We start from the raw sequence: 24784 nt of genomic DNA on the forward strand, positions 1-24784 counted from the left end.
ACCTCCTCTACAGCGATACTACCACAAGATGCCATGGTACCCCCACCACCTCCCACTACTGAGCAGCTCACTCACTTTCAAGAGTTGTTTAAAAGAGCAGTGGAGGAGCTGAAGATTACCCTGGAGGAGGCACCTGAAACCCACCATGAGTTTACCAACATCTTGCAAGCTACAGTCTCCTCCAAAATAGCCCTACCAATCAATGGGGCCATTATGGAACCTGCTAAAACTATTTGGCAGACCCCAGCCACAATAACCCCCACTAGCAAGAGACTGGACCGCAAATATTTTGTCCCATCTAAGGGTTCCGAGTTTCTATTTATGCACCCCTCACCTAATTCGCTAGTGATCGACATGGCAAACCAGAAAAATAAATACCAACACTTCTGATCCACCCATCTGACAAAGATAACAAGAGATTGGACTCCTTTGGCCGCTAAGTGTATTATTCTTCCACTTTTTCAATTTAGAGTAGCGAACTATGCGGTGCTCTTAGCAAAATATGACCACAAAAATTATGCTAAAGTAATGCAATTTATTGATGATATGTCAGAGGATAAACAACAACAGTTTAAAGCAGTGTATCCGAGGGTCAATTGATCTCCCGGACAGCTCTTCAAGTTGCCCTTGATGCTGCGGACGCAGTTGCCAGATCCACAGCCAAGCCGTCATCATGCAGTGGGCCTCGTGGTTTGCTTCTTCCTCCTTTCAAAAGGAGATACAGAATACTGTCAAAGATCTCCCCTTTGATGGAGATAAGCTCTTCACTTCTTCGACCAATGAGATCCTTCACTCCATGAAGGACTCACATGCCACAATCCAATCCTTAGGCATCCAAACACCTGCCTCAAAGAAAAGACAATATAGATATCAGCCATATCAATGACCGCGTTACCATACCTTTGTGCAACATCCACTTTTAAGACAATATGATACTCAACAACAACAATGACATAGACCCAGGAACCAATGATGTCACCCTCCGCAAACAGTAGCGACCCACCCTCCTAACCCAAATAAACAAATTTGAAGTCTTGGTCGAGGATATAGAAAACCTCGCACCCTCTCCAGCGCCAGCTCCCACCAACCATATGTTTGGACACAGTTTGCGTCCATTCCTGGCCAACTGGAAAACCATCACTACAGACCTGGAATGGGTCAAGGAAATCATCAGATCGGGTTATGCCATCTCCTTCCTCTCCTTACCTCCCACCCACCCTCCCACCCCATCCCTCTTCAGGGACCCCTCTCATGAATAATTGCTCCGTCAGAAGGTACAACACCTCATACATCTCGGAGCAATAGAGGAAGTACCCCCTCAACACAGAGGGAAAGGGTTTTACTCCCACTATTTCTTGACGGAAAAGAAAAACAGTGGTTGACACCTTATCTTGATCTTCAGCATTCGAACAAGTTTGTCAAGAAACAGAAATTCCGGATGGTTACTCTCCCAATGATAATTCTGACGCTGGAGCAAGGAGATTGGTTTTCAACCCTCGACCTCCAAAACACATATTTCCATGTTACTACCCACCCTGACCATCGACGTTTCCTCAGGTTTGCCGGGGAATGCAACAATACCAATACAGATCCTCCCATTTGGCCTCTCCACTGCACCATGTGTCTTCTCAAAGGTGCTAGGAGTTGCAATAGCACATCTCAGAAAAAAAGGGGTCCTCATATTCCTTTATCTGGATGATTGTCTTCTCAAGTGCCCCACTCAGTTAGAAGTGAACCACGCAACTCTTGCAACCTTCACTGCTTCTGCACTGTGGGCCTGCAAATAAACAAAAACAAATCTACCTTACAACCTATCCAACAAATCAACTTCATTGGCGCCCACCTCAATTCCACTACTGGTCTTGCATCTCTTCCCAAGGACAGATTCCACACAATTGGCACCCTTATTACCCAGATACATGCCAGCCCACAGACTACAGTCCAAGACTCCCTGCAGCTCTTGGGACACATGGCTGCTTGCACATTTGTGGTCACAAATGCTCACCTGTATATGCGATGCCTTCAGGGTTGGTTAGCCATGGTATACAAACCAAACACACACAGGCTAAACAAGTTATTAACTATGCCCCAGAAAGTCAAGGACTCACTTCTGTGGTGGACCTCTCCCATCTACCTCTGTACTGGGATTCCCTTCTGACAAGATCCCCCTTCAATTACCATCACTACAGATGCATCCCTCACAGGATGGGGAGCACACATGGGCCACCTCACAACTCAGGGCCTCTGGGCCACTTCAGAAACCAGGCTTCACATAAATTTGCTAGAGTTCAGAGCCGTACGTAATGCCTGCCTCCATTGCCTTCCCATCATCTGAAACTGCTGAATTCGAATCATGACAGACAAGACTGCGTGCATGTTTTGTGTCAACAGACAGGGCAGAGCCCGGTCCCACTCCCTCTGCACAGAGACGGTAAAACTTTGGAATTGGTGCCTTCAACACAATATCCATATCTCCGCCGCATATCTGCCAGGTGTTCAGAATACCACCTCAGACGAGCTCAGCTGATTGTTCCCCATACAGCATGAGTGGGAACTCCACAACACCATTCTTTCCAACATTTTCCAGACCTGGGTTTATCCCCAACAGGATCTGTTTGCCACAGCAACGAACAAAAAATGCCCGACATTCTGCTTCAGAGCAGGCCTGGGGAAACACTCATGGGAGACGCCTTTATGCTCCCATAGACCAAATCTCTCATGTATGCGTTCCCATCAATGCCTCTTTTGAACAGAGTAATTCAGAAGATATGAACAGACAGAGCCAACATCATTCTCATAGCCCAGTATGGCCCAGACAACCATGGTACTCCTTTCTCATGCACATGTCGGTCAAGCCACCATTCCTCAGGCAATCTCCCTTCACAACGCCGGGGACAACTCTTTCACCCTATGCAAGTCTCCACTTGAGGGCCTGGCTAATCAATGGTTTTCTAGTGAGGCGTTAACATGTTCAGACCAACATGTCTGAAGGAAGGAGCACTGTCCTTCTACACAGCAGAACACACAACACGCACACTACCTACTTGCATAAATGGAAACGGTTCACATCTTGGTGCGCTGACAAACAGACTTCTCCAGTTTCTGCTTCCACTCCCACTGATACTGGATTACTTGTTATGCCTTAAAACATCTGACCTCTCCATGAGCTCACTTAAGGTCCACCTCACGGCAATCACCGCCTTTCACCATAAGATTGACAACATTACGGTCCTTTGCCCATCCAATCACCAAAGGTTCCTGAAGAGTATCCAGACGTTATACCCAGATATGAAACCGCCTACTGCACCTTGGGATCTACACCTAGTCCTCAAAGCCCTGATGGATAAACCCTTTGAACCAATGGCTACCTGCTCCCTTCTTCACCTATCCATGAAGACCGCCTTCCTCATAGCAATCATGTCTTCCAGACGAGTAGGCGAAATGGGGGTGCTTATGGCAGACCCTCCGTATACCACGTTCTTCTGCGATAAGGTCACTCTCCACACTCATCCAAAGTTCCTACCTAAGCTACACTCTTCCTTTCACCTCAATGAGCCTATGCACCTCCCAAAATTTTCCCCAATACCTCACACTAACGCCTTTGAAACAGCAATGCACACTCTTGCTGTTCGCAGAGCATTATCCTCTTAACTGGATAGAACAAAATCGTTTAGAAAACCCCCCAGACTTTTTGTCTCTACTACTCAAGGCTCACAGGGAAACACTATCTCTGCACCGAGACTTTCCAAATGGGTTGCTGACTGCATACGCCTTTGTTACCAACTGAGACAAATACACCCTCCTACATCAATTAGGACATACGCTCTACAAGAACTGTCTCCACTTCCACGGCCTTTCTCCGTAATGTCCCACTGTCTGACAAATGCAAGGCATTGAACCTTACCTTCGCCAATCACTACACTCTCATCCACACTGCAGCGTCCGACACCAGATTGGGTAGAGCTATCTTATCAACAGCCTTCTTGCCTCATCCGAAGTCCCAACCATCCTAAGGCATGCTGCTTTTCAGTCACCTGAAGTGGAGTACCCTCAGGGACATCTCTCAAAGAATAAGAGGAGGAGTTTACTCACCCTGTGCAATAACTGACGTTCTTTGAGAGGAGTGTCCCTCTGGGTGCTCCACTACCCGCCCTCCTCCCCTCTACTTTGAAATTCATAACGCACTCGGTTGTAGAGAAGGAACTGAGGAGCCTGGGCAGTGCACGCACTATTCTAACACTGACAGCTCGAGGGGCAGACACAGCACGTGCACAGCCCATGGGGGTACTGCTATAGAAATCTCCGATCAAAGGCGCTGGGACACACCTTGACCTGAAGTGGAGCACCCCCAGGGACATTCATCTCGAAGAATGTCAGTTACTGCACAGGGTGACTAACCTCCTCATTCTAAGTAAAGCTTTACTTTAAAAATCCCTAAACAATTAAAATCATGCAAATACAAAGCTATGTTTACACAAGCAACCTTAATTCTGCCCTTGTAACATCAATTACTTTCATTCAATTTTATAACTGTTTTCCTAGTCACAAGTTTTCAATATACAAAGTGATGCTCTGTCATCATGGTAAATTTGTTCTTTCTATAGAGGTGTCGTGATCTCTGCCAAGGAGATTTGTGAATATACTTCAACTCTGTGTCCTTATGACTTGTACTTGGAGTCTTTGGGACCAGAAGTAATGATTTCCCCCTCAGTATGTTATTGTCCATTCACAAATTGTTAAAAATACATCTTTTTCATGGGCTATGTCTGGCTATGATGAAGGGCTGGAGTCTACACGACCGCTCTGATTTGAAAATACGATATTCAATAGAGCTGGTCAGGAATCTTTTGGCAGAACATTTTTCACTAGGAAATGCTGATTTGTCAAAACCAAAAGTGTTGGCAGAGAGGACTGGTTTTGATCAATTTCCCATTCAGTATCTTTTCAAAGAAAATTTTCAAAATAGTTGTTCTGAAATTTTCTAAATGAAATGTTCTGGTTTTTCCTAGTTTGAAGCAGTTTATCATTTTGAGATTTAAATTAATTATTGGTTATGGTCAGTGGGTAGATTAATTTTTGTGAAGGTTGGATGAGGTTATCAACGGAGTTTATGAATGTTCATGATGGCAGTGCTAAAGGAAAAAGTTAAGTTTCTTTAGCTGCCATATAGCTGGTTATCTGTATACTGTTAAATGTGTCATGACTTCTCCAAAATGAACTTTGGAATTTCCAGGCTAACCCTTGAATATATTGATAACATAGCTTCTCTGGAGATATTTTTGGTTGAGAAAGTAATATATTATTTCTCTAATCCAACTAACAAAGTTTGTCCCTTAGAATTTCCTTAGGTGTCTAATAATATTGAAGAATTGCCGATAGCAGCAGTCACTTTCAGGCTGTGCACAGACTATATCTGACCTTGCAATCCATACATGGGATGAACCGTCCTTTATTATCAGACAATCTCTACAAGTGGCTTTGCTTCCTCCTATTCTAGACCCCTTATCATCAATGAGCTCTCTCTTTCCAGTTCTCCTGGTCTGGACATACCTGCTTCATTTACCCACTCAATCTGTTTGTTGCTTATAATTTCTCCCATAGTGGCCATACCATTTTGGTCATGCAGATTTCATATAATGTGTATTGGGTTACACACACTTTTCAAAGCAAACCATCATAGGTCATGTGTATTTATGCAGCGTGCTTTGGATTGCTGAGTATTTATAATACATACTTTCAACTTCTTCATGTGCATAACACATGCAGGCTTTACTATACACGGAAAAGTGCTTATCAGTGGTCTAGCCAATGTTTTCAGATGTTAGCTTAGAGATATGCATAAACAATGCAACTTAATAATATGACTTAAATGTATTACATTCAGGATTCATGTTTACTATGAAATGTCTTTTATATTTAACTGGTCATACACAAAAATATAAGCACACACAAACCACATTTCTTAGAAGTGCTAAAATGACAGTTGTTGATTTTAAGTTGTTTTGTCCTAGATGGGGTGATTGGGGGGATGGGAAGAGACCAAACCAGTATTTTAGCCATTTCATGCTTGCATTCATGCATCGCTTCTGACTGGAGCTTTCCCCTTTAGTGCCATTAGCATTTTCATTTCGAAAAATGACAGTATGCAGTGGAAGCAGTAAAATGTTCAACCTGTGGTTTAAATTATTGATTTTTTTGAATATTGAAGCTATATTCAAATGGATTGTGCAAGAGTTACTCTGGTTGGGGATTTCAGCAGTAATTTGATATACAAATGCCTGTGTATTTCAAAGACATTTCAGTCTTTTGAGTTTCTTCAGATGATCAGATGATAAAATATTTTATTGTCTTCTGATCACACAAGCAATAGATACAAGTGCTGCTTGAGGTTAGCCACATAGACTAGCATATAAAACTCCTGTTGATTTATTATGTGAACTCTATGTCCAATCAACTAACAAAAATAGCTCATTTAGTTTTTAATTGGGTAACTTATCTTCGCTTAAAAAAGAAAGTGAGTCTAGATATGCTAGGATTGATGATTTAAAACAGAAAAATGCTCTTTTATCCATAAAGTTGGTTAAATATTCAAAGTGATATCTAATGAGGAGAAGATGAGTTTTTGGTATAGATTCTGGTGGTGGTGGTTTTGTTTTTTGTTTTTTTTTAAATGCAGAGGTGCTTGTATACTCACAAACAATTTATGTTCTATTAACATGGAGAAGTATGATAGCAGAGAGATATAAAAGTCCTTTTTTTAAGTGTCTCAAACAGTCAGCACTTGCATTTGTATAGGAAGTATTTTGACAAGGAGCAAGATTACTGATATCAGTGTGTGTACTGTGAAGGTAGTTTGCTATTCTCAGCATGCTTCTACTTCTGGGGAAAAAAGCTACTTTAAAAATGTATATTATTTTACAAGGGATCTGATCTTGCAATCATTCCATGTATGAAGTGCCTATGGAAGTTAAGGGAGTTTTCAATATGGATTGATTGCAGGACTGGACCAATTAAGTACATGTGGCATCATCTTTGTGACCCAAATTATCACAAGGTAACAGGATGACACACATTTAAATAAAAAGTGAGATTTTTTCTTCTCAAAGGTGGTAGTGGGTTGTGTAAGTGCAGTACAAAAAAGTGGTTATTATATTAAAGGAATTTCCAAACAAGTTCTGAAATAAGGAATCTCATTTTCAGCATATACGTTCTTTGTGTATTCATATATGTTCTTTGTGTATTGGCACAACAGTCTACAAAAATAATTTTTAGTTTAAAGTAAATTATGACTCAAATGGCAGTGTAAACCCTCGTGTGGCTCAGAGGAATACAACTGAGGCAGGTAGAGATTGGCTGCATCTGGCAGCTAAATTTATTGCTCCTTCAAAAAGGAGAAGAATGCAACCTCTTTTGTGTGCTCTTGACCACAATAATGTAGATGGGACAGGAGCCAGACCTTGCTCCCAGATAGCAGATCAAGTGTGCTGGGAGCCACACTTTTGTCAGCCAGGTTATATTCGCTTCCTTGACCAGTGCTCTATGGAGAGCTATGCTTGAAATCCCACTCTCCTGCTTATATCCTGTTCTAATATGCCATGCCCTGAGGAATCAAAGGCCTCCAGTGTTTTCAAATCGTGGTGACATCATAGTCTCAGAATAATTCAATTTTCAGTAAATTTATATAGGTGGATATTTTAAAAGCTTACAAAGGAGTAAAAGACATGTTTGTTTGTATAAACTCTTATCTAAGCTTTTAAAATCAGTCTCATGGAAAACAAGCCATATAGTGCAGTAAAGCAAGTAAAGAATGTTCACTAAAAATGCTATCGACTGAACTCTAGCCATAAAGGTGAGGGCTGATTTGCCCCCATAATCCTGTTTTCAGGCCAATGAGTGATTAAGAGTCCATGTTACGGTTATAGGAGAACCACCATTATAGTTAGAACATTCATTTGTTTCAGTGTGTGTGAAATATGATTTAAAAGCTTTTACAAATTGCTTCATAGAAAAATAACTACAAAAGAGTCTTCATGTTTCACTCACATAAACTGTGTCTTAATTTTATCTCTTCTGGTAACTAATTACTAATTTACGTTAGATTAGATCTACTGTGATTGTTTATGTCAATTGTTTTCATTTTTACATCATTATTAAAACAAAATAAAAACAGGCCATTTTGTGGGCAGTACTGGTTTTTGACTCTGCATATTGCATAGCCAATACATAAGGAAACATTGCTTAATTTAATGACTTTTAGTAGACGAAGCCTCTAAGCCAAGATCAAAATCTATAATAAAGATCCTCTGTAACAGCAAGTATTGAATTAAAATGGTTTGAATCTCTTACAGAATGTAGAAGTGCTGGATTAGGATCAAGATCAAATTAGCTGGGATTGACATTTCATGGTTTATATTTTCCACAATTATGTTAAACATGCAGCACTGTAGGTAATCAGATTCAAAGAAACAGTACTGATAAATGGCCCCAGTCTTGCAGTCCTTCCTAGGCAAAACTCCCTTTGGCTTCAATAGGAATTTTGCCTAAAGAGAGAAGAAATGTGTTTAAAACAAATAAAGATGATTGAAAATCTTGTGATATCAAATTGGAAATTTAGTGAATAGCACTTATACTAATTTATCATGGGAACCTGGAAAAATATTTCTTCTACTGTACCAGGCCCTCCTACCTTCCCAAAAGTCAAATCAAGACCTCGTTCTCTGTAACTGGATCTGGTTAAGCACATACTGAAATTAAGTACATGCCAATTTAAGTTCATTCCCAACTGGATTATATATTTTACACATGTTTCTCACCCTAAATATGTAATGATGCTAATCTATGTTTATAGAATGTAAACATTCTTAATCCTTGGTGGAAAGAGAAAATGTTGCAGGTAACTATGAAACATGCTTTGATATTTGCAAGTCATTCCAGCAGAAAATTTAAATATATGCTCAGAAGGTAATGCTGATTCTCTGTTTGTTGCTTCATCCAGCAATAAAAATATTGTGGATTATTCACATATTTAAAAAAATAATTGGTCATGTTTTAGAGTGTCTGTAACATTGATTCTTTGTGCTAGGATTTTAACAAGGGTTGTGCTTTCCCCCCCATCACTAACAGGTCAGCTCCCAGACTGCTGTGCTGGGCATCACAAAATGGGGAAGAGATGGCCAGCCCTCTGTAGAGATAGAGGTGGTTAGGGACTATTTAGAAAAGCGGGACGTGCACAAGTCCAGGGGGCCGGCCGAATTGCATCCGAGAGTGCTGAAGGAATTGGCGGCTGTGATTGCAGAGCCCTTGGCCATTATCTTTGAAAACTCGTGGCGAACGGGGGAAGTCCCGGATGACTGGAAAAAGGCTAATGTAGTGCCCATCTTTAAAAAAGGGAAGAAGGAGGATCCTGGGAACTACAGGCCGGTCAGCCTCACCTCAGTCCCTGGAAAAATCATGGAGCAGGTCCTCAAAGAATCAATCCTGAAGCACTTAGAGGAGAGGAAAGTGATCAGGAACAGTCAGCATGGATCACCAAGGGAAGGTCATGCCTGACTAATCTAATCGCCTTTTATGATGAGATTCTGGTTCTGTGGATGAAGGGAAAGCAGTGGATGTATTGTTTCTTGACTTTAGCAAAGCTTTTGACACGGTCTCCCACAGCATTCTTGTCAGCAAGTTAAGGAAGTATGAGCTGGATGAATGCACTATAAGGTGGGTAGAAAGCTGGCTAGATTGTCGGGCTCAACGGGTAGTGATCAATGGCTCCATGTCTAGTTGGCAGCCGGTGTCAAGTGGAGTGCCCCAGGGGTCGGTCCTGGGGCCCGTTTTGTTCAATATCTTCATAAATGATCTGGAGGATGGTGTGGATTGCCTCTCAGCAAATTTGCGGATGATACTAAACTGGGAGGAGTGGTAGATACGCTGGAGGGGAGGGATAGGATACAGAAGGACCTAGACAAATTGGAGGATTGGGCCAAAAGAAATCTAATGAGGTTCAATAAGGATAAGTGCAGGGTCCTGCACTTAGGATGGAAGAATCCAATGCACCGCTACAGACTAGGGACCGAATGGCTCGGCAGCAGTTCTGCGGAAAAGGACCTAGGGGTGACAGTGGACGAGAAGCTGGATATGAGTCAGCAGTGTGCCCTTGTTGCCAAGAAGGCCAATGGCATTTTGGGATGTATAAGTAGGGGCATAGCGAGCAGATCGAGGGACGTGATCGTTCCCCTCTATTCGACACTGGTGAGGCCTCATCTGGAGTACTGTGTCCAGTTTTGGGCCCCACACTACAGGAAGGATGTGGATAAATTGGAAAGAGTACAACGAAGGGCAACGAAAATGATTAGGGGTCTAGAGCACATGACTTATGAGGAGAGGCTGAGGGAGCTGGGATTGTTTAGTCTGCAGAAGAGAAGAATGAGGGGGGGATTTGATAGCTGCTTTCAACTACCTGAAAGGGGGTTTCAAAGAGGATGGCTCTAGACTGTTCTCAATGGTAGCAGATGACAGAACGAGGAGTAATGGTCTCAAGTTGCAATGGGGGAGGTTTAGATTGGATAGTAGGAAAAACTTTTTCACTAAGAGGGTGGTGAAACACTGGAATGCGTTACCTTAGGGAGGTGGTAGAATCTCCTTCCTTAGAGGTTTTTAAGGTCAGGCTTGACAAAGCCCTGGCTGGGATGATTTAACTGGGACTTGGTCCTGCTTTGAGCAGGGGGTTGGACTAGATGACCTTCTGGGGTCCCTTCCAACCCTGATATTCTATGATTCTATGATTCTATGAAGATTTCTAAATTTGATTATTAAAGAACAAAGTTTGCTTCTTTAAATAGAAAGTCTCCCAGCACTCCAGAGTAATGGAGTGGCTTGATTTACTATTGCAATCTGGAGAAAATATTTTAGTGATGGATCACAATTTACTAACGGGTTTTACAAAAACCGCCTCTAGAACAGGCTATAGAAAAGTGATTATGTGGCTTTCCTAAGAGAAACGGTAATTAAAATTATGCCACAGATTGGATCAAGATTTGTTAATATTTAATTAGGCAATAAATGAGCCTGGTACAGGTGTCCAGAGTTGATGACAGGAGCTTTGCTAAAACATGAAGTATTTTCTTAAATAAATAGTTGCCTCTTTGTTTTTCTTTTTTTAAGTATAAATTTTGATGTTTAATTTACTGATATTATAGCTCTTTGGTTTGTTTTTTCCCCTAATTTGCACATCTATATGTTGACAATTACATTTTGGATGTTTGGAATTTATTCTTTAAAGAACACCATTTCTCATTGCTAATCAGTTACCATTCCAATTATCTGCTTGTCACCATTAGAGAGCTAGCTTCTTTTCTGTCCCCTTTCTGGTCTATCAAGTGTTAGTCTTATCTTTAACTGTCTCCGGGTGGAATCGCATGACTATCCTAGCTTAGACCAGAGTCCTGCTCTGCCCTCTGTAACAATTGGTTATCTCCCTCAAATCCAGCTGGGTTTCGGACACCTGTGTTTCATTCCTCCAACAACCTATGGCCTGTGCTATTCACCAGCAGCCTTATTAAAACAAAGCAATTGGAATAGAATATTAGAGAAAAAAGATTTTAAAATAACAAACATCCTCCACTCATTGTGAGTCTCATCTAATCTGACTCTTAACTACAAGCTACATTAGATAGGGTTTCCTTTTAAATTACAGGAAAGGAACAGAAACAACTTACATTCGGATTGAGACAAGGTGGGTGAGGTAATATTTTTTATTGGACCAACTTCTGTTGGTGAGAGAGAGAGAGAAGCTTTTGAGCCACATAGAACTCTTCTTTAGGATCAATACGGCTACAGCTACACTGCATTACGTTCTGCCTAGCAAGCCCATATCCCCCTGTGACTCCCTCTCCAACCCCTCAGTCATCACAGCATGTTCTATTGTTCTTCCCCACTTGCCTGAAGGGTGGGTGGTACGGGCCCCGCCCGTGGCCCACCCAAGGGGCGCCGTGCGCAGGGTTTGGATTCCCTGCTGCCGAGGGCCAGCTGGGCTGACAGAGGCGGCAGGGTGGGCAGGCAGGCAGGCGAGCAGCAGCATGGGGGAGGGGGAGAGACCTGAGCTGCAGGGGGCAGTTGGATGATCAGCCATCCAAGCCAGGTGACTCCTCCAGAGCAGGGGTGCCCCTCCGCCACCCTGCTCCACGTGCGCAGCCGCCACTGTTCCTGCTCCCCGGCCCGTTCGTCCCTGGAGTCACCCCTGGCCTAGGATGACCAGACAGCAAGTGTGAAAAATCAGGACGGGGTAGGGGGGTAATAGGAGCCTATATAAGAAAAAGACCCAAAAATCAGGACTGTCCCTATAAAACCGGGACATCTGGTCACCCTACCCTGGCCATTCTGGACAGGGAGTGTCGTCCTGTCTGCTCTGTGTGGGGGGCTGATGGCGGGGTGTCCCCCTCCCCCCACACCCGTGTACCCAATTTCCACTAAGCTGGGGTGATGGGACAGGGGGAATCTCTGTGCTGCTGCCTCTCTGGGTCCTGAGCTGCTGGCAGCTGCTTGTGTCTGAACAAGCCTAGTTCAGGCTCCTGACCATGAGTTCTTTCTTAAAGAGACAGCGCACTCATACACTCTCTCAGGCACACACATTCCCCTCAACACAACACACACACCTTCACACACTCCCCCAACACGCACACCAAGGCTCCTTGCATCCAGGTCACTTCCCCACCAGGGCTGTGTTGAGGCATCAGGAGCTTCTACTCTTCTGCCTTCCCCTTACACAGCCAGCAGGAAAAGTGACCTGGATGCAGGAAGCCCTGACATTGCTCCTTGCTCCCCCCCTCACAGCCTCCTGCAGGGCGGAGGAGCAGCAGTCCAGGAAGGAGTGAGCAGCTCTCAAGGCTGATTCCCCACTCGGGCACTTGGAGTGCAGGTGGGGGCCAGCAAGGATTTTAAAAATTAATACTTGCCACTCCAGGCTTGTATTGCACTCCCAAGATTACAGCTTTTCTCTGAACTTGATTTGGAAAACATTGCCGCCACCCAAATGCAAAAAAACCCTTGAACCCAGGTAGCCTAAAGCCCTTCCACCTCTCCCCCTCCGGGAGGAAGAGCTGAGAAAGAAAAAACAAAGGAAATCAGATGTTGCCACCAGCTAATTAAACAACTTATGCCAAACCTCTTAGGACACCAAAAATCCAATCCTGTTCTTCAAAGAGGTAAATTTTATTAAAATCAAAAAGAAGGAAAATATGTCTAGAATTTAGGCTTAAAAGAACAATTCCAAAAATTAAGCAACCAAAATAGCTTTTTTGGGGGTTCAGCTTAAAGGTTACAAGCAAACAAAAGCATCTGGGGTTAGCACAGAGGTGTCCACAAGCCAATAAGAAATAACCCTAATCGCGTCTTTCCAAACATTTCTGATCTACTTACACATTTGGAATTTCAGATAAGTAGGGTTGAGGTATGATTTGATGTTTTTTTCGTACCTGATTTTAAAGCTGCTTACAGCATTGCTGCTCTGTGTCTCCGCTCTTTCCTGGAGAACCACAACAGGCAGACAAAGGGAAGGGTTTTTTTTTTTCCCCCATTTTAAAAAGTTCTAGCCCTCCCATTGGCTTTTTTGGTCAGGTGCCCACTCCTTTTCCTTTACCTGGGGAACTTTGTTAACCCTTTACAGGTAAAGCAAGCAGAGAACAGCCACCAAGAGGGACTTTATAGGTAAGTGACTGGCTGGGTGTCCATAAAAGGGAGCTATTCCCCCCCCACACACACACTTCATTTATCACAGCAGTAATGGCAGCCGCTTTGTGCATCCAGGTCAGGTTCCCCATGTGGGTGCAGGAGGGGGATACAAAGGTTGCGGCAAAGGGGGACAGTGCAGGGGCTAGGGGCTCAGGAGAGAGGTGCAGCGGATAGGAGTGAAGGGGGTTTAGTGCAGGGTTAGGGCACAAGAGGGGACAGGTCTTAGAGTGAAGGGGGTATGCACAGTGCAGGGATAGGGGGCAGGAGTTGGTATGAAGGGGACACTGAAGGAGTTAGGGGCTCAGGAGGGAGGTGCAGGCATTAGGATACAGGAGGAGAGTGCAGGGGTTGGGATGAAGGGGGCAGAGTGCAGGAGTTAGGGCAGGTGTTGGGGTGCAGGGGGAGGGCAGGGGTTGTGGTCAGAGGGCATGTGCAGTGCAAGGGTTAGGGGAACAGGAGGGAGGTGCAGGGATTAGGGGTGAAGATGACAGTGTAGGGTTTAGGGCACAGGAGGGGACAGAGGTTGGGAGTGAAGGGGGTGTAGGGATTAGGGGTTCAGGAGCAGGTGGGGCAAAGGGGGCAGGGGTTAAGGGGGAAGAGAGGGTGGGGAGCCTGGGGAGCACATGGATGCCATGGGCAATGGGGGAGTGCCACTCTCACAGGGGTCAGGGCACCAAAATGCAAGTTCGTCCAGAGTGCCATTTTCCATAAGGCTGGCCCTGCTTGTCTGTGTGAGTTTTGTTTATCCGTATTAAGTGATTTGCAACAACTGTTGCACAAGCCAATTGCACAAGCCAATTGTACACACCTCATTGTTATTCTGTGCTCAAGTAAATGTTGCCTCATATTTTAGCTGCCACATACCACAGTGCTGTTTTGCAATTAATGCTTAGCATTCTGGTCAGATCTGTATCCCATGGTGTGTTTTCTCAGCTGCTCATCTGTATGAATTCTGGGATTTTGCATGTTGTGCATTGTGGGAGTCTGATAGGAATGTAATGGAATTGTGGGTTTTGGGGACAAACTAATAATTCCCATGATTCCTCTTCATCCTATCATCCTTCTCGTGTCTGCAAGCCAGCGCTGTTTTCAAAGCAAGTGTTATCAGGCAGGCAGCATGAAGTAGCTTGGCTAATGCTGCAATCCCCATGGTGATGAATATAAATGTGCAGAATGCTTCAAATGTGTCTAGGCAAAGTGGGGTACAGAACAAGGGCTCTAAGCGCACCATATAAAGAGGTGGCTGACACTGAGCAGGCCCACTGCATAGATCCTTTCCTCGAGCAGCTCCATTCAGTGCTTTTGGTTTCTGACAACTAGCAGTGACTTGTGGGACAGGAGAGTGCTGGAGACCTGTGATGACCCGCAGTGGCACCAGAACTTTAGAATGCCCGAAGTCTGGTTCTCTTCGACCCACATTATTCACACTGTATTTTTCCAGTCAGCAGGAGTATCCATTAGGATCTATCCAGGAGAATGCTCCCAAGATGGCTGTTTCGTTGTTGGGTGGTTAGATCCATTCAGCCTCAATGAGTTGTGATCACTGGTCTGATGATAGTCTCCCTACTGTAGGGGCAGGGGTTGAAACTGACAGACCCCATTGACCAGGACAAGCAGGTGAACAATTGACAGATGGGGATGGGTTTGAATGCAGGCCGCAAGTTTATTCAAGATACTAGCCTCCGTTTGCCAGAAACTGGGAATGAGTGACAGGGGATGGATCACCTGATGATTACTGTTCTGTTCATTCCCTCTGGGGCACCTGGCATTGGCCACTGTTGGAAGACAGGATACTGGGCTAGATGGACCTTTGGTCTGACTCAGTAGGGCCATTCTTATGTTCTGACTTTGGGAAGGGGCATTACATTGGACCCCAGCCACAAGTTTCAACAAATCAGAAATCATAACAGCATGATATAAACCTCAAATTCCATTGCTTCTAACCCAGTTCTGCGATTGAAAGGCTCTGGGAAGGGTGAAAAAACCCACAAGGCCCAATAGGAAAAATTCCTTCCTGACCCCTAAAAAGAGGCCCTCAGTCAGACCTGCATCATCCCAAGTGGCACAGCTCCTAATCTACAGCTATAAGGGGAGGGAAGGCAGCATTTACAAAGCCTGGGCTTAGCTCAGATAGGCAAGGGGGGAAACATAGTAGCCAGTCAGCTGTCCCCATCCCCCTTTAGCCAGCCAATGGCAAAGCAGAGAACTGAAGGGGGCTGAGAGCTAGCCTCCCACCCCGCCACATATGCGTTTGGGCTTCTCTCATTCCTTGGAATGCATCCGATGAAGTGAGCTGTAGCTCACAAAAGCTTATGCTCAAATAAATTTGTTAGTCGCTAAGGTGCCACAAGTACTCCTTTTCTTTTTGCGAATACAGACTAACACAGCTGCTACTCTGAAACTCTCATTCCTTGCTGTCCAGTCGAAAGTCTTCCCAGCTAAAAGCAATAAGAAGGTATTTTAGAATTCAAGCAGAGAAATCAGATTTTGGGTTACAGCTCAAAATATGCAATTAATATCAATATGTATGGTTCTCTTTCATTACATTCTACCACCACACTAAAGACTAACACTGCAACCTCTTTCTGTGTGTCAAGATAGTAGAATCCAATCTCATATTGATGTCCCCGTTTGAGCATCTGCTCAAAGTTATTATCATGAAATATTCACTTTTATGCTATTGCTTATCCATATTTTAAGTAATGAGTTAGAGGTATGGGTTTTTTTAGAAAGCTAATCAAGTACTTCAATACAAGCTACACAAATAGATTTTTAGGTATAATACCAAAGCCACAACTTGTAATTGATTAAGTCTGAGTTGTTACTTAGTTTCAAGACATTAGAAAATAGTATGACAGTCACTGTTTGTTTTATTGTGGCATTTAGATTTATTGTAGACACAAGCTTGTTAATTTCCTGATGACTGATTTTCAGAGTTCTGTATTTTCTGTGGCTGACAGTGTCAGTAAGAACAATTAGCCCTGGCTACCTTTGATTTTCAGTGAAACTGAATACTGCATTTCAGTAGCAGCCAAAAATATTAAAACAATTAACTTTTCAGCTTTTTGTTAAGTAATGATTTTTGGATAATTGCTAATAATGGTTATGATAATAAGCTAAGAAATCATCTTAAGAAGTCAGAGCAATTTATATTTCAATAAATTTCCAAAAGGTAAAAGTAAAATAAATCCCTACACTTATATCCTGCTTTGTTTGATGCACATCAAGGCTATATATCTCACAGGCTTGGGTTTTTTTCTTTTTATGTATCTGATTTTTCTTCTCTGGTATTGTTTCTGGGTCATCTTTTACAGACAACAGGGGAAGTAACTGGGGAGATGCAAGCACTGCCCAGAGCATGATCAGATGACATCTCCCACTGATAGTTACATTCAATATTTGTGGAATCTCAGGAGTACCAAAACTTCTCTGGAAACAAGATCTGCCAGAAAATGTTGCCTCAAGCAATCAGCTCAAAGTGAAAATATACCAGGCTAGTCTACACTAAAGCAGCTCATAAGTCCTGTTCAGAGTAAGCATGGGGAATCTGGAGGTTGAAGTCTTCAAAAGTTTCAGAAATGAGCGATGTTCCCCCTATCCAGTCAAAACTGTATTGTTCATTTTCCACTTTAGCACAAATCTCACTTAGCAGATCCAAGCAGCAGTTTGACATCTTTGAAGCAATCTGCTAGCTGATTTTTCAGAGCTCAAGAACCAAGACGAAGCTGCTGTACTTTTGAGGTCTCAACAGAAATCTCTCTGAGGCTAAACTCTAAATCAGAGACTGAGGGGGAATCTTTCCCTTTACAAACAACTGATGAAGGCAAGCAGAAGTGCTCAAGTAGTTCTAATCTCTGATCACATTGAAACAGAATCCTGAAATTATTTGCTCACCCATGCTTCTCAGGTGTGTTCCTATATTAGATGTCTAAGTTCAGAGCAAATCTTGAAAAATTATTGAATCCAATCAATTCATTCAACTGTTGTCCATGTAAAACTGTGTCCGTTTTGACATGATGTGTGCCATGTATATCAATAGGTTAGAGCATGCTACTACAACTGAGATCACTTGAAGCCCCATGCACCTTGGAATTATTGTACATGTTGGAGCCATGGCATAAATAGGTATGGCGCTGCTGATCATATCCTTAGTCATCTTTCTCAGTACTGGCTATCTTGTCATTTTGGCTGCATAGATCCATTGTTTTACCCTTGTGATTAAGGAGCCATTTAGTAGATTTAAATATGTTCTAAATGTCTCTCGTTTTTTTCTGATAAGGTGTTGAGAGAGATCTTATTCCACTTTGCATTAAATAAGACCCGATCAAACAACGGAATTTCCATCTTGTAGGAAATTCCTGTATTTTGACATTTGTTTCTGGCATGAGTTAGGACCCAAAAAAAGTCAAGATATTGAAATATTTTGAGGAAATAAAATTTCCAAAAAATGCAATTAGGAAATGTTGAAGTGAAATGTTTATTAATTTCAGAATCTAAATGTTTCATTTCAGTTTGTTGACCCAAAGATAAACAAAATGTTTTGAGTTAGGTCAGTGTTCATCTGCATGCACGTGAACCACCACAGTGTCTCATGGGAGTTGGGGATATGATACACCTGAACTACATTCACTCCTGTGGGCCAGGTTCCCTGGCCAAACTGCATTTCCCATGATGTGCCATAGTGCCCTCATGAGTCCTGTTACTGTGATATATCCTGGGAGATGAACCCAGGCTATAGGGGAGAATGGGGCATTACAGCAGCTTAGTGAGATTATCATTCAACCAACCAGAAACAAAGTGAAAAATCAAAAACATTTCTCATGGAAAATTTAAATTTTGCAAAAACCTCATTTTCCATAAAAAACATTTTGACAGACAATTCCCAGCCAGCTCTATATTGAATGTTTATCTTGTATGTCATTTTATATGCCAGTTGCTCTTCAGTGATAGTACAGTACTATTTTTTTATTTCATTGATCAATTGGAAATGTCACTGGACCATTTTTGGACACCATTCCAAAGATACTAGTCTCCAAGTATGGGAATCCATCATAACAGGACTTACATTTGGAGTAAAGAATCAGTCTTTAAGCTTTGTTTATAAAATGCATAACAATGGATTGTCAATTAACCACACACTTTCCTTGTAGAGTTTCGGATGTTTTATTGTTTTTTTGTTTGTTCTTCTGTCTTTTTACTAAAAAAAAATGATTATTTGAAACAATTACTGACTATTATATCTCATCAGTGGTTTAACCAACTGATTGATGTGATTTATCAATTCAGAACTTTAAGCTATAGGAGTTCTGTCTATAATGCAATGCAGGACCAGACACAAAAGTGGGTGCCATAATACACTTTATTACCTTTTAAGTTTAAGAATTCTAAGTCTGTTCCTCTTTTCTTCCATGGGTGAAATTTTGGACTAAACTTCGGTTTAATAGCAAAAGTTTCATCATACATTATACCATTTAATGTTCTGTCACAGATTTTATATAATATGTGGCTATATAGAAAATAGGCAATACGTTCTTCAAATATCCTTTTTTTCCCCCTTTTTCCTCTTTCTTTCTCCCCTCCCCTCAACCCGCCATCAGAAGAAACTGATATAAAGCAGTTTAGAGTTTGGAATTGCTTTGTAAGCATCTATTGTTCTAAGACTAGTTTTAACCTTGTGATGGATTGCTTTTTTAATTCTGTTGAATGTGATATCTAGTAATTGTTTGCCAAGGCTAAGTGCTGTAGGACATAATACGTTTTAAAAATGATGTTAAGTAATTACATTACAAACATCTTTACATCCTAATGTCTAGAAGAATATAACTGAATAAGCATATCAGACTTGGAGAAAGAAAATATGGTAAATTTGTCTTTTAGTTTTTAAATTTTGCTACTATTTATCTTACATATTTTAGTTTTTGCTCTACATCTGTTCAAGAGAATGTAATTTTGTGTGACAATGAAAAAGAGTCCTCCAGATTCAATGTAACTTTTTCTTTTAAGTATATCACTTAGCTAGAAACTAAAAAAAAATGCATATACATTTTTCTCCTTTTAGATTTATCTTACTTTTATTGTTGATTTTAAAAAAAAATCCTCCCAATGTACAGCCATTATAGACATTTAGGTAATCAGATTGTACAGTTCCTCTAATTAATGGGTGTAAGTTTCACAAGAGTTTTGTTCAGTTTTGGTTTTATTGTTTATTTTTTAGCAAAGGCACCAGAGTATTTTCTTTTACAAATCAAGGAAGCCAAGGATATTAATTTTCTGGGGTTTGTATGATTTTATTTTACTTTGAACTTTCTTTCTACAGAACACACATTCTTCACTGAACATTTTAAAGAAGTTTGTTTTGTTGTTTACCAAGTCCCTAATGGGCAGCAGTGATTAAGTTTTTTTCAGTCTCCTTTCTTTACCAGCTTTGATTTTTTTTCTACATTGGCACACCTCTGCATTGTGCTAGGAGGTGTAATAACACAAAGGTTCTTCCCTGAAGCACATGAGGTTATGAAGACCAAGAAAAATACAAAACATAACAAAATGTTTAATGTTCGGTAGTCCACTCTATCAGCTTGTATTACATGTCCCCCTGTAGTGGCTAGCCTCGATAAGAGCCTAGTGCTACAACCTGTTGAAGGATTACTCTTTTAGTGGACTCTTTGAGTTCAAGCATCTGTAATAGCCTCTGGCGAGGAGTTGTTACATTTGCATACAAATTTGTTTGGGTTACGAAATACAATTTAAATACCTCCTTAGTTAAAAGTTATTTTATTTAAAGACACATTAATGGCACCCACCACTTCAATGCCTGGCAGCAGCTGAAATTTTTTTAAAAAACAATTACAGTTTCACTTACAGTCATGTCACATACTATTTAGTAGCATATAAGTCCATTTAATAGATCTCTTTTTATTCAATGTGGTGACCTCCCCATGGGGACTCTTTTTTTTTAACATACAAAATAAAAAATAATCGAAACCAAGCAAAAGTCAGTGGAATTATGTGATTCTCTTTTATCCTCACCAGGAGATACAAATTGTAGATAGCCACTGGATCCAGCACTTCCCTGTTCAAACTCTCTGCCCAGTGCCAAGGAATATGTTTGGAACTGTAGTCCCAGAGCTGCTAAGAATTGTAGGCTACCATAGCAAGGCATGCTGGGAAAGGGAGCGAAGGTATATAAATAACTTTCTTCTCTCATAACAATAAGATATTAGGAAGGAGCACAAGTTGTTGGCATTCTGTCCATTTAGGGTCTTGGAAGAAGTCTGGAGGGAGCTAGATAACTAGAGAAGAAATCCCTGGAAAGGGAAGTTGAAATCTATTATGAATCATAGAAATCTAGGTCTGGAAGGGACCTTGATAAGTTATCTAGTCTGTCCCTGCATGCTGAGGCAGAACTAATTTTACCTAGACCATCCCTGATAGGTGTTTGTCTAATCTTTTCTGAAAATCCAATAATGACTGGGATTCCACAACCTCCCTCGGTAACCTGTTTCAGTACTAAACTATACTTACAGTTAGAACATTTTCCCAAATATCTAACCTAAAACTCTTTGTTGCAGATTAAGCCCATTGCTTTTTACCCTACCTTCCATTGGCATGGAGAACAATTGATCACCATCCTCTTTATAAAAGCCTTTAATATATTTGAAGATTATCAGGTTCCCCTCAGTCTTCTTTTCTGGAAACCTAACAATCACATTTTTTAACCTTTCCTCAGAGATCAGGTTTTCTAAACCTTTTATCATTTTGCTGCTGTCCTGTGGACTCTGCAATTTGGCCAAACTGCATTGACTTCATCCCAAGTCCGTGGCATTTGAGTGGGGATGAAATTGTCCCAGGAGCATGTCTAATATGAGTACAGTTCAAAACACTTTTCGTATACTTTAATCTCACATGATTCTCTACATGATTTTGACCTTGTGCTATCGTAATCATAAGTTGCCAGTTGTGATTTCCTCTTATCTAAAAATTACAGACATTGAAGTGGTATTCTAAGCAAGTAATAATGATAGGTGCTTTTTTGGGAATGAAGCTAGGGGTCTCAGAGCAGGGGGTCGGGGTGCAGGAGGAGTGTGAGGTGTGGCAGGGGGCTCAGGGCAGGGGGTTGGGGTACAGAAGGGGTGCGGCGGGGATTGGGGTGAAGAAGGGGTGTGGGGTGCAGCAGGGGCTCAGGACAGGGGGTTCGGCTGCAGGAGGGGTTTGGGGGGCAGGTCCAGCCCTGCATGCACTGGGGGCAGGCCAGGCTCCCTGCCTGTCTGCCCTGCCCCCGCGCTGCTCTGGGAAGCGACCTGGACCTGGGGGAGGGGGGCGGGCACAGGGGTCTGTGTGTTGCCCTGGCCGCTCCTCCAGGTACCTCCACCGAAGCTCCCATTGGCTGGGCAGACTCCTGTGCCCCCACCCCCCGCAGGTCCCGGCCTCTTCCCTGAGCAGCGCGGGGGCAAGGCAGGCAGGCAGGGAGGAAGCCTGCACTGCCCCCGGTGCGCGCCAGGCCGGACCCCCCCCCGAACCCCTCCTGCAGCCGAACCCCCTGCCACGTGTTTGAGACCCCTGCTCTAAGGTGCCACAAGTACTCCTGTTCTTTTTGAGCAAATTAAGTCTATTTTGAAAACGCATATAAAACAGAGACACTTTATTTTTGTGTGTTTATTTGTATGTATATATTATCATAGCACCAAGGATCCCTAGTCATGGACCAGGACCCCATGGTGCTAGGCACTGTACAAACAGAGAACAATCAAAAAAGACCTTCCCCGTGCCAAAAAATTTGTAGTCTGAGACAAGAGACAACAGATATGCACAGGTGGGGGAGTTCAAGGAAAGAATGAGTCAATATTGCTTGGCATGATGGTCTGTGGACTAAGCACTCCAGCAGTTTAACTCTTAAGTTTTGTGTAAGCAAAGAATAGTTTTTTAGAAGGATTTTGAAGGTGGATCATGAGGTAGCCTTGCAGATGGGAGCACCTTCTAGCATGAGGGGCAGCATGGGAGAAAGCACAAAGGTGCTTGTTTGAAAGTCTAACAAGTGTGCGATGGAGGCTGGCATCAAAATATTGTTTCACTATGCACGTACTTGATTCTGCTTCAAGTGAAGCATGAATGTTAGAGTTGTTTTGAGCTTTTTATCATTCAGCTATAACAAGGATCACTTTGGCACTCCCAATCCATATAAAATGGTTGAGGGGTCACTGTTTATATGATCATCCACTTTTAGAAGTGAATGAGTTTCAAGTTCTCCAAGTATTTGACAAAGATATCTGCATTCCAAACTTCCTTGCCCTGTAACTGAAAGTCTGAAAAATACTATTTTTTTTAATAATGGAAAAAATGCATAGTTGTAATAATGGCAAAAATATAGGGCCATTGCAAGTAAGGCTGGTTTTATAACTTTAAAAAAAATTGCCCAATGCTATTGGAAAGATCAAGACCCTCCTGCTTTAAGCAAATGAAATGCTTTTCCCATAGAATTTGTTTTCCCATGGACTTTATAAAATCTGGGGAAGGGGAATTCAGAATAATTTGCCTAAATTCATGTAGCTTTTCTGAAACCCTACTCCTCATATTTTAATAATAAGGGTGGTACTGTATTCAGTGTAATATTCTGGGAATAGAAAATCTGTTCTTTTATGCCACAATTGATTGTCTGTACTAACTTTGCCTACAAGTACATTGTACTTAGATAGTTTTACATATAGTAGCTTAATAAGATATTTATGTAGATTTATCCTCCTGTTCACAATGAAGCCATTGTGGCTATCTTAGTTCCTGCATTGACATTTAGTAAGTAGGAACCACAGTAATGTTCTGAATCCTATCCACTTAGTGAACATAAAACCATAGCTCCCTGGATGAAAGAAAGGTCAAATAAATTAACTTTTTAAAAGGTAGTAACATGATCATTTGGTTAAATCTTTTCTTTTATCAATGAAAAGAAATTGGCAAAGATCACATAGTTCAATAAACACAATTTGGTTGGTTTCATGTTCTAAACTTGAGAAAAGCTTAGTTCTGAGCACTTAAATACTTCCCTTGGCTTGGGGGCCCAATGCTGCAATGTACTGAATTCCTTCAACATCCCCTGTAACCAGTGAGAGCTTTGAGTTCTCAGCACCTTTCAAAAGCAACCCAGAGTGAAAAAAGAATATATTATAGCACTTTTTATAATGTGATTCAATTTCTTTAGCAAAACCAAGATTCTTATCCAAGACCTGTGAACATTTGTAATGCAAAACATCTGTTTTTCACTGACAAATGCATGCATAACAAACTGAAGTTTGTTTATTTGTAAAAGGGTACATTGAATACTTACCTTTTTATTTCCAGATCCTGAATATATTTGTATATTATTGGTTCCCTTAAGCTTTTTTAAAAATTCTTTTAGCTGTTTTTAAAACTCTTTAGCTAAGATATTCTTTTACAAAATAGTGCCTAAAAGCAAAGTGTGTCAAGGTCAGTACCTTCAGCAAATTAATACAAAGGTATCAGAGGTCTGATTTAAACTTGCCAAATAAGCAAAATTCATATAGAAGGTTTCTTTTCTAATATGTTTGCACAATATAATTACATGCACTGAAGAGGCATGACATTAGGTTATGTACCTTTTGTGGGGGTCCCATGTATTCTGCAGCTACAGAAATCACTCCAACTAGCCTCTTGCCACAAAATTTTGCTCCAGCTTTGATTTAAAAAAAAATTTCTAGGACACATGGTTGTGAAGATAAAACTGTGAACTCTGTAGATGAAGAAGTGAGCTGTAGCTCACGAAAGCTTATGCTCAAATAAATTTGTTAGTCTCTAAGGTGCCACAAGTACTCCTTTTCTTTTTGTAGATGAAGTGTTGTCTTCATGAGTCCACATAAAGCCTAAAACAACAACTACATAATGCAGTTATGCCTTGATAATGCAAAAATCTAGTGCAATCATTAACAGAAAATGAGGAACAGTGTAGAATAAGTTATTCATATAATAAAATAAGACATGGGCTGATATACTGGTTGTATACTTTATTTAATTTGTTGAAAACTTCCAGGTTTTTTAGTTTTATGAATTTGTCTCAGAATTC

General features: G+C 41.7%; 1 protein-coding gene and 1 long non-coding RNA gene across 2 annotated transcripts in view; one reads left to right on the forward strand and one right to left on the reverse strand.

Moving 5' to 3' along the window:
- Nucleotides 1–24784, forward strand: part of DPYD (dihydropyrimidine dehydrogenase) — a 542721-nt gene that overhangs the window by 316367 nt on the left and 201570 nt on the right. The gene's annotated exons all lie outside the window — the stretch shown is intronic.
- LOC119860747 lies at nt 522–13630 on the reverse strand. The gene is made up of 3 exons (XR_005294623.2): nt 13461–13630; nt 1535–1777; nt 522–842 (listed from the first exon to the last, which is right to left on the reverse strand). It is a non-coding gene; the product is annotated as an uncharacterized LOC119860747 (long non-coding RNA).

This window comes from Dermochelys coriacea, chromosome 8, assembly GCF_009764565.3.
Source record: "Dermochelys coriacea isolate rDerCor1 chromosome 8, rDerCor1.pri.v4, whole genome shotgun sequence".
Lineage (NCBI taxonomy): Eukaryota > Metazoa > Chordata > Testudines > Dermochelyidae > Dermochelys > Dermochelys coriacea.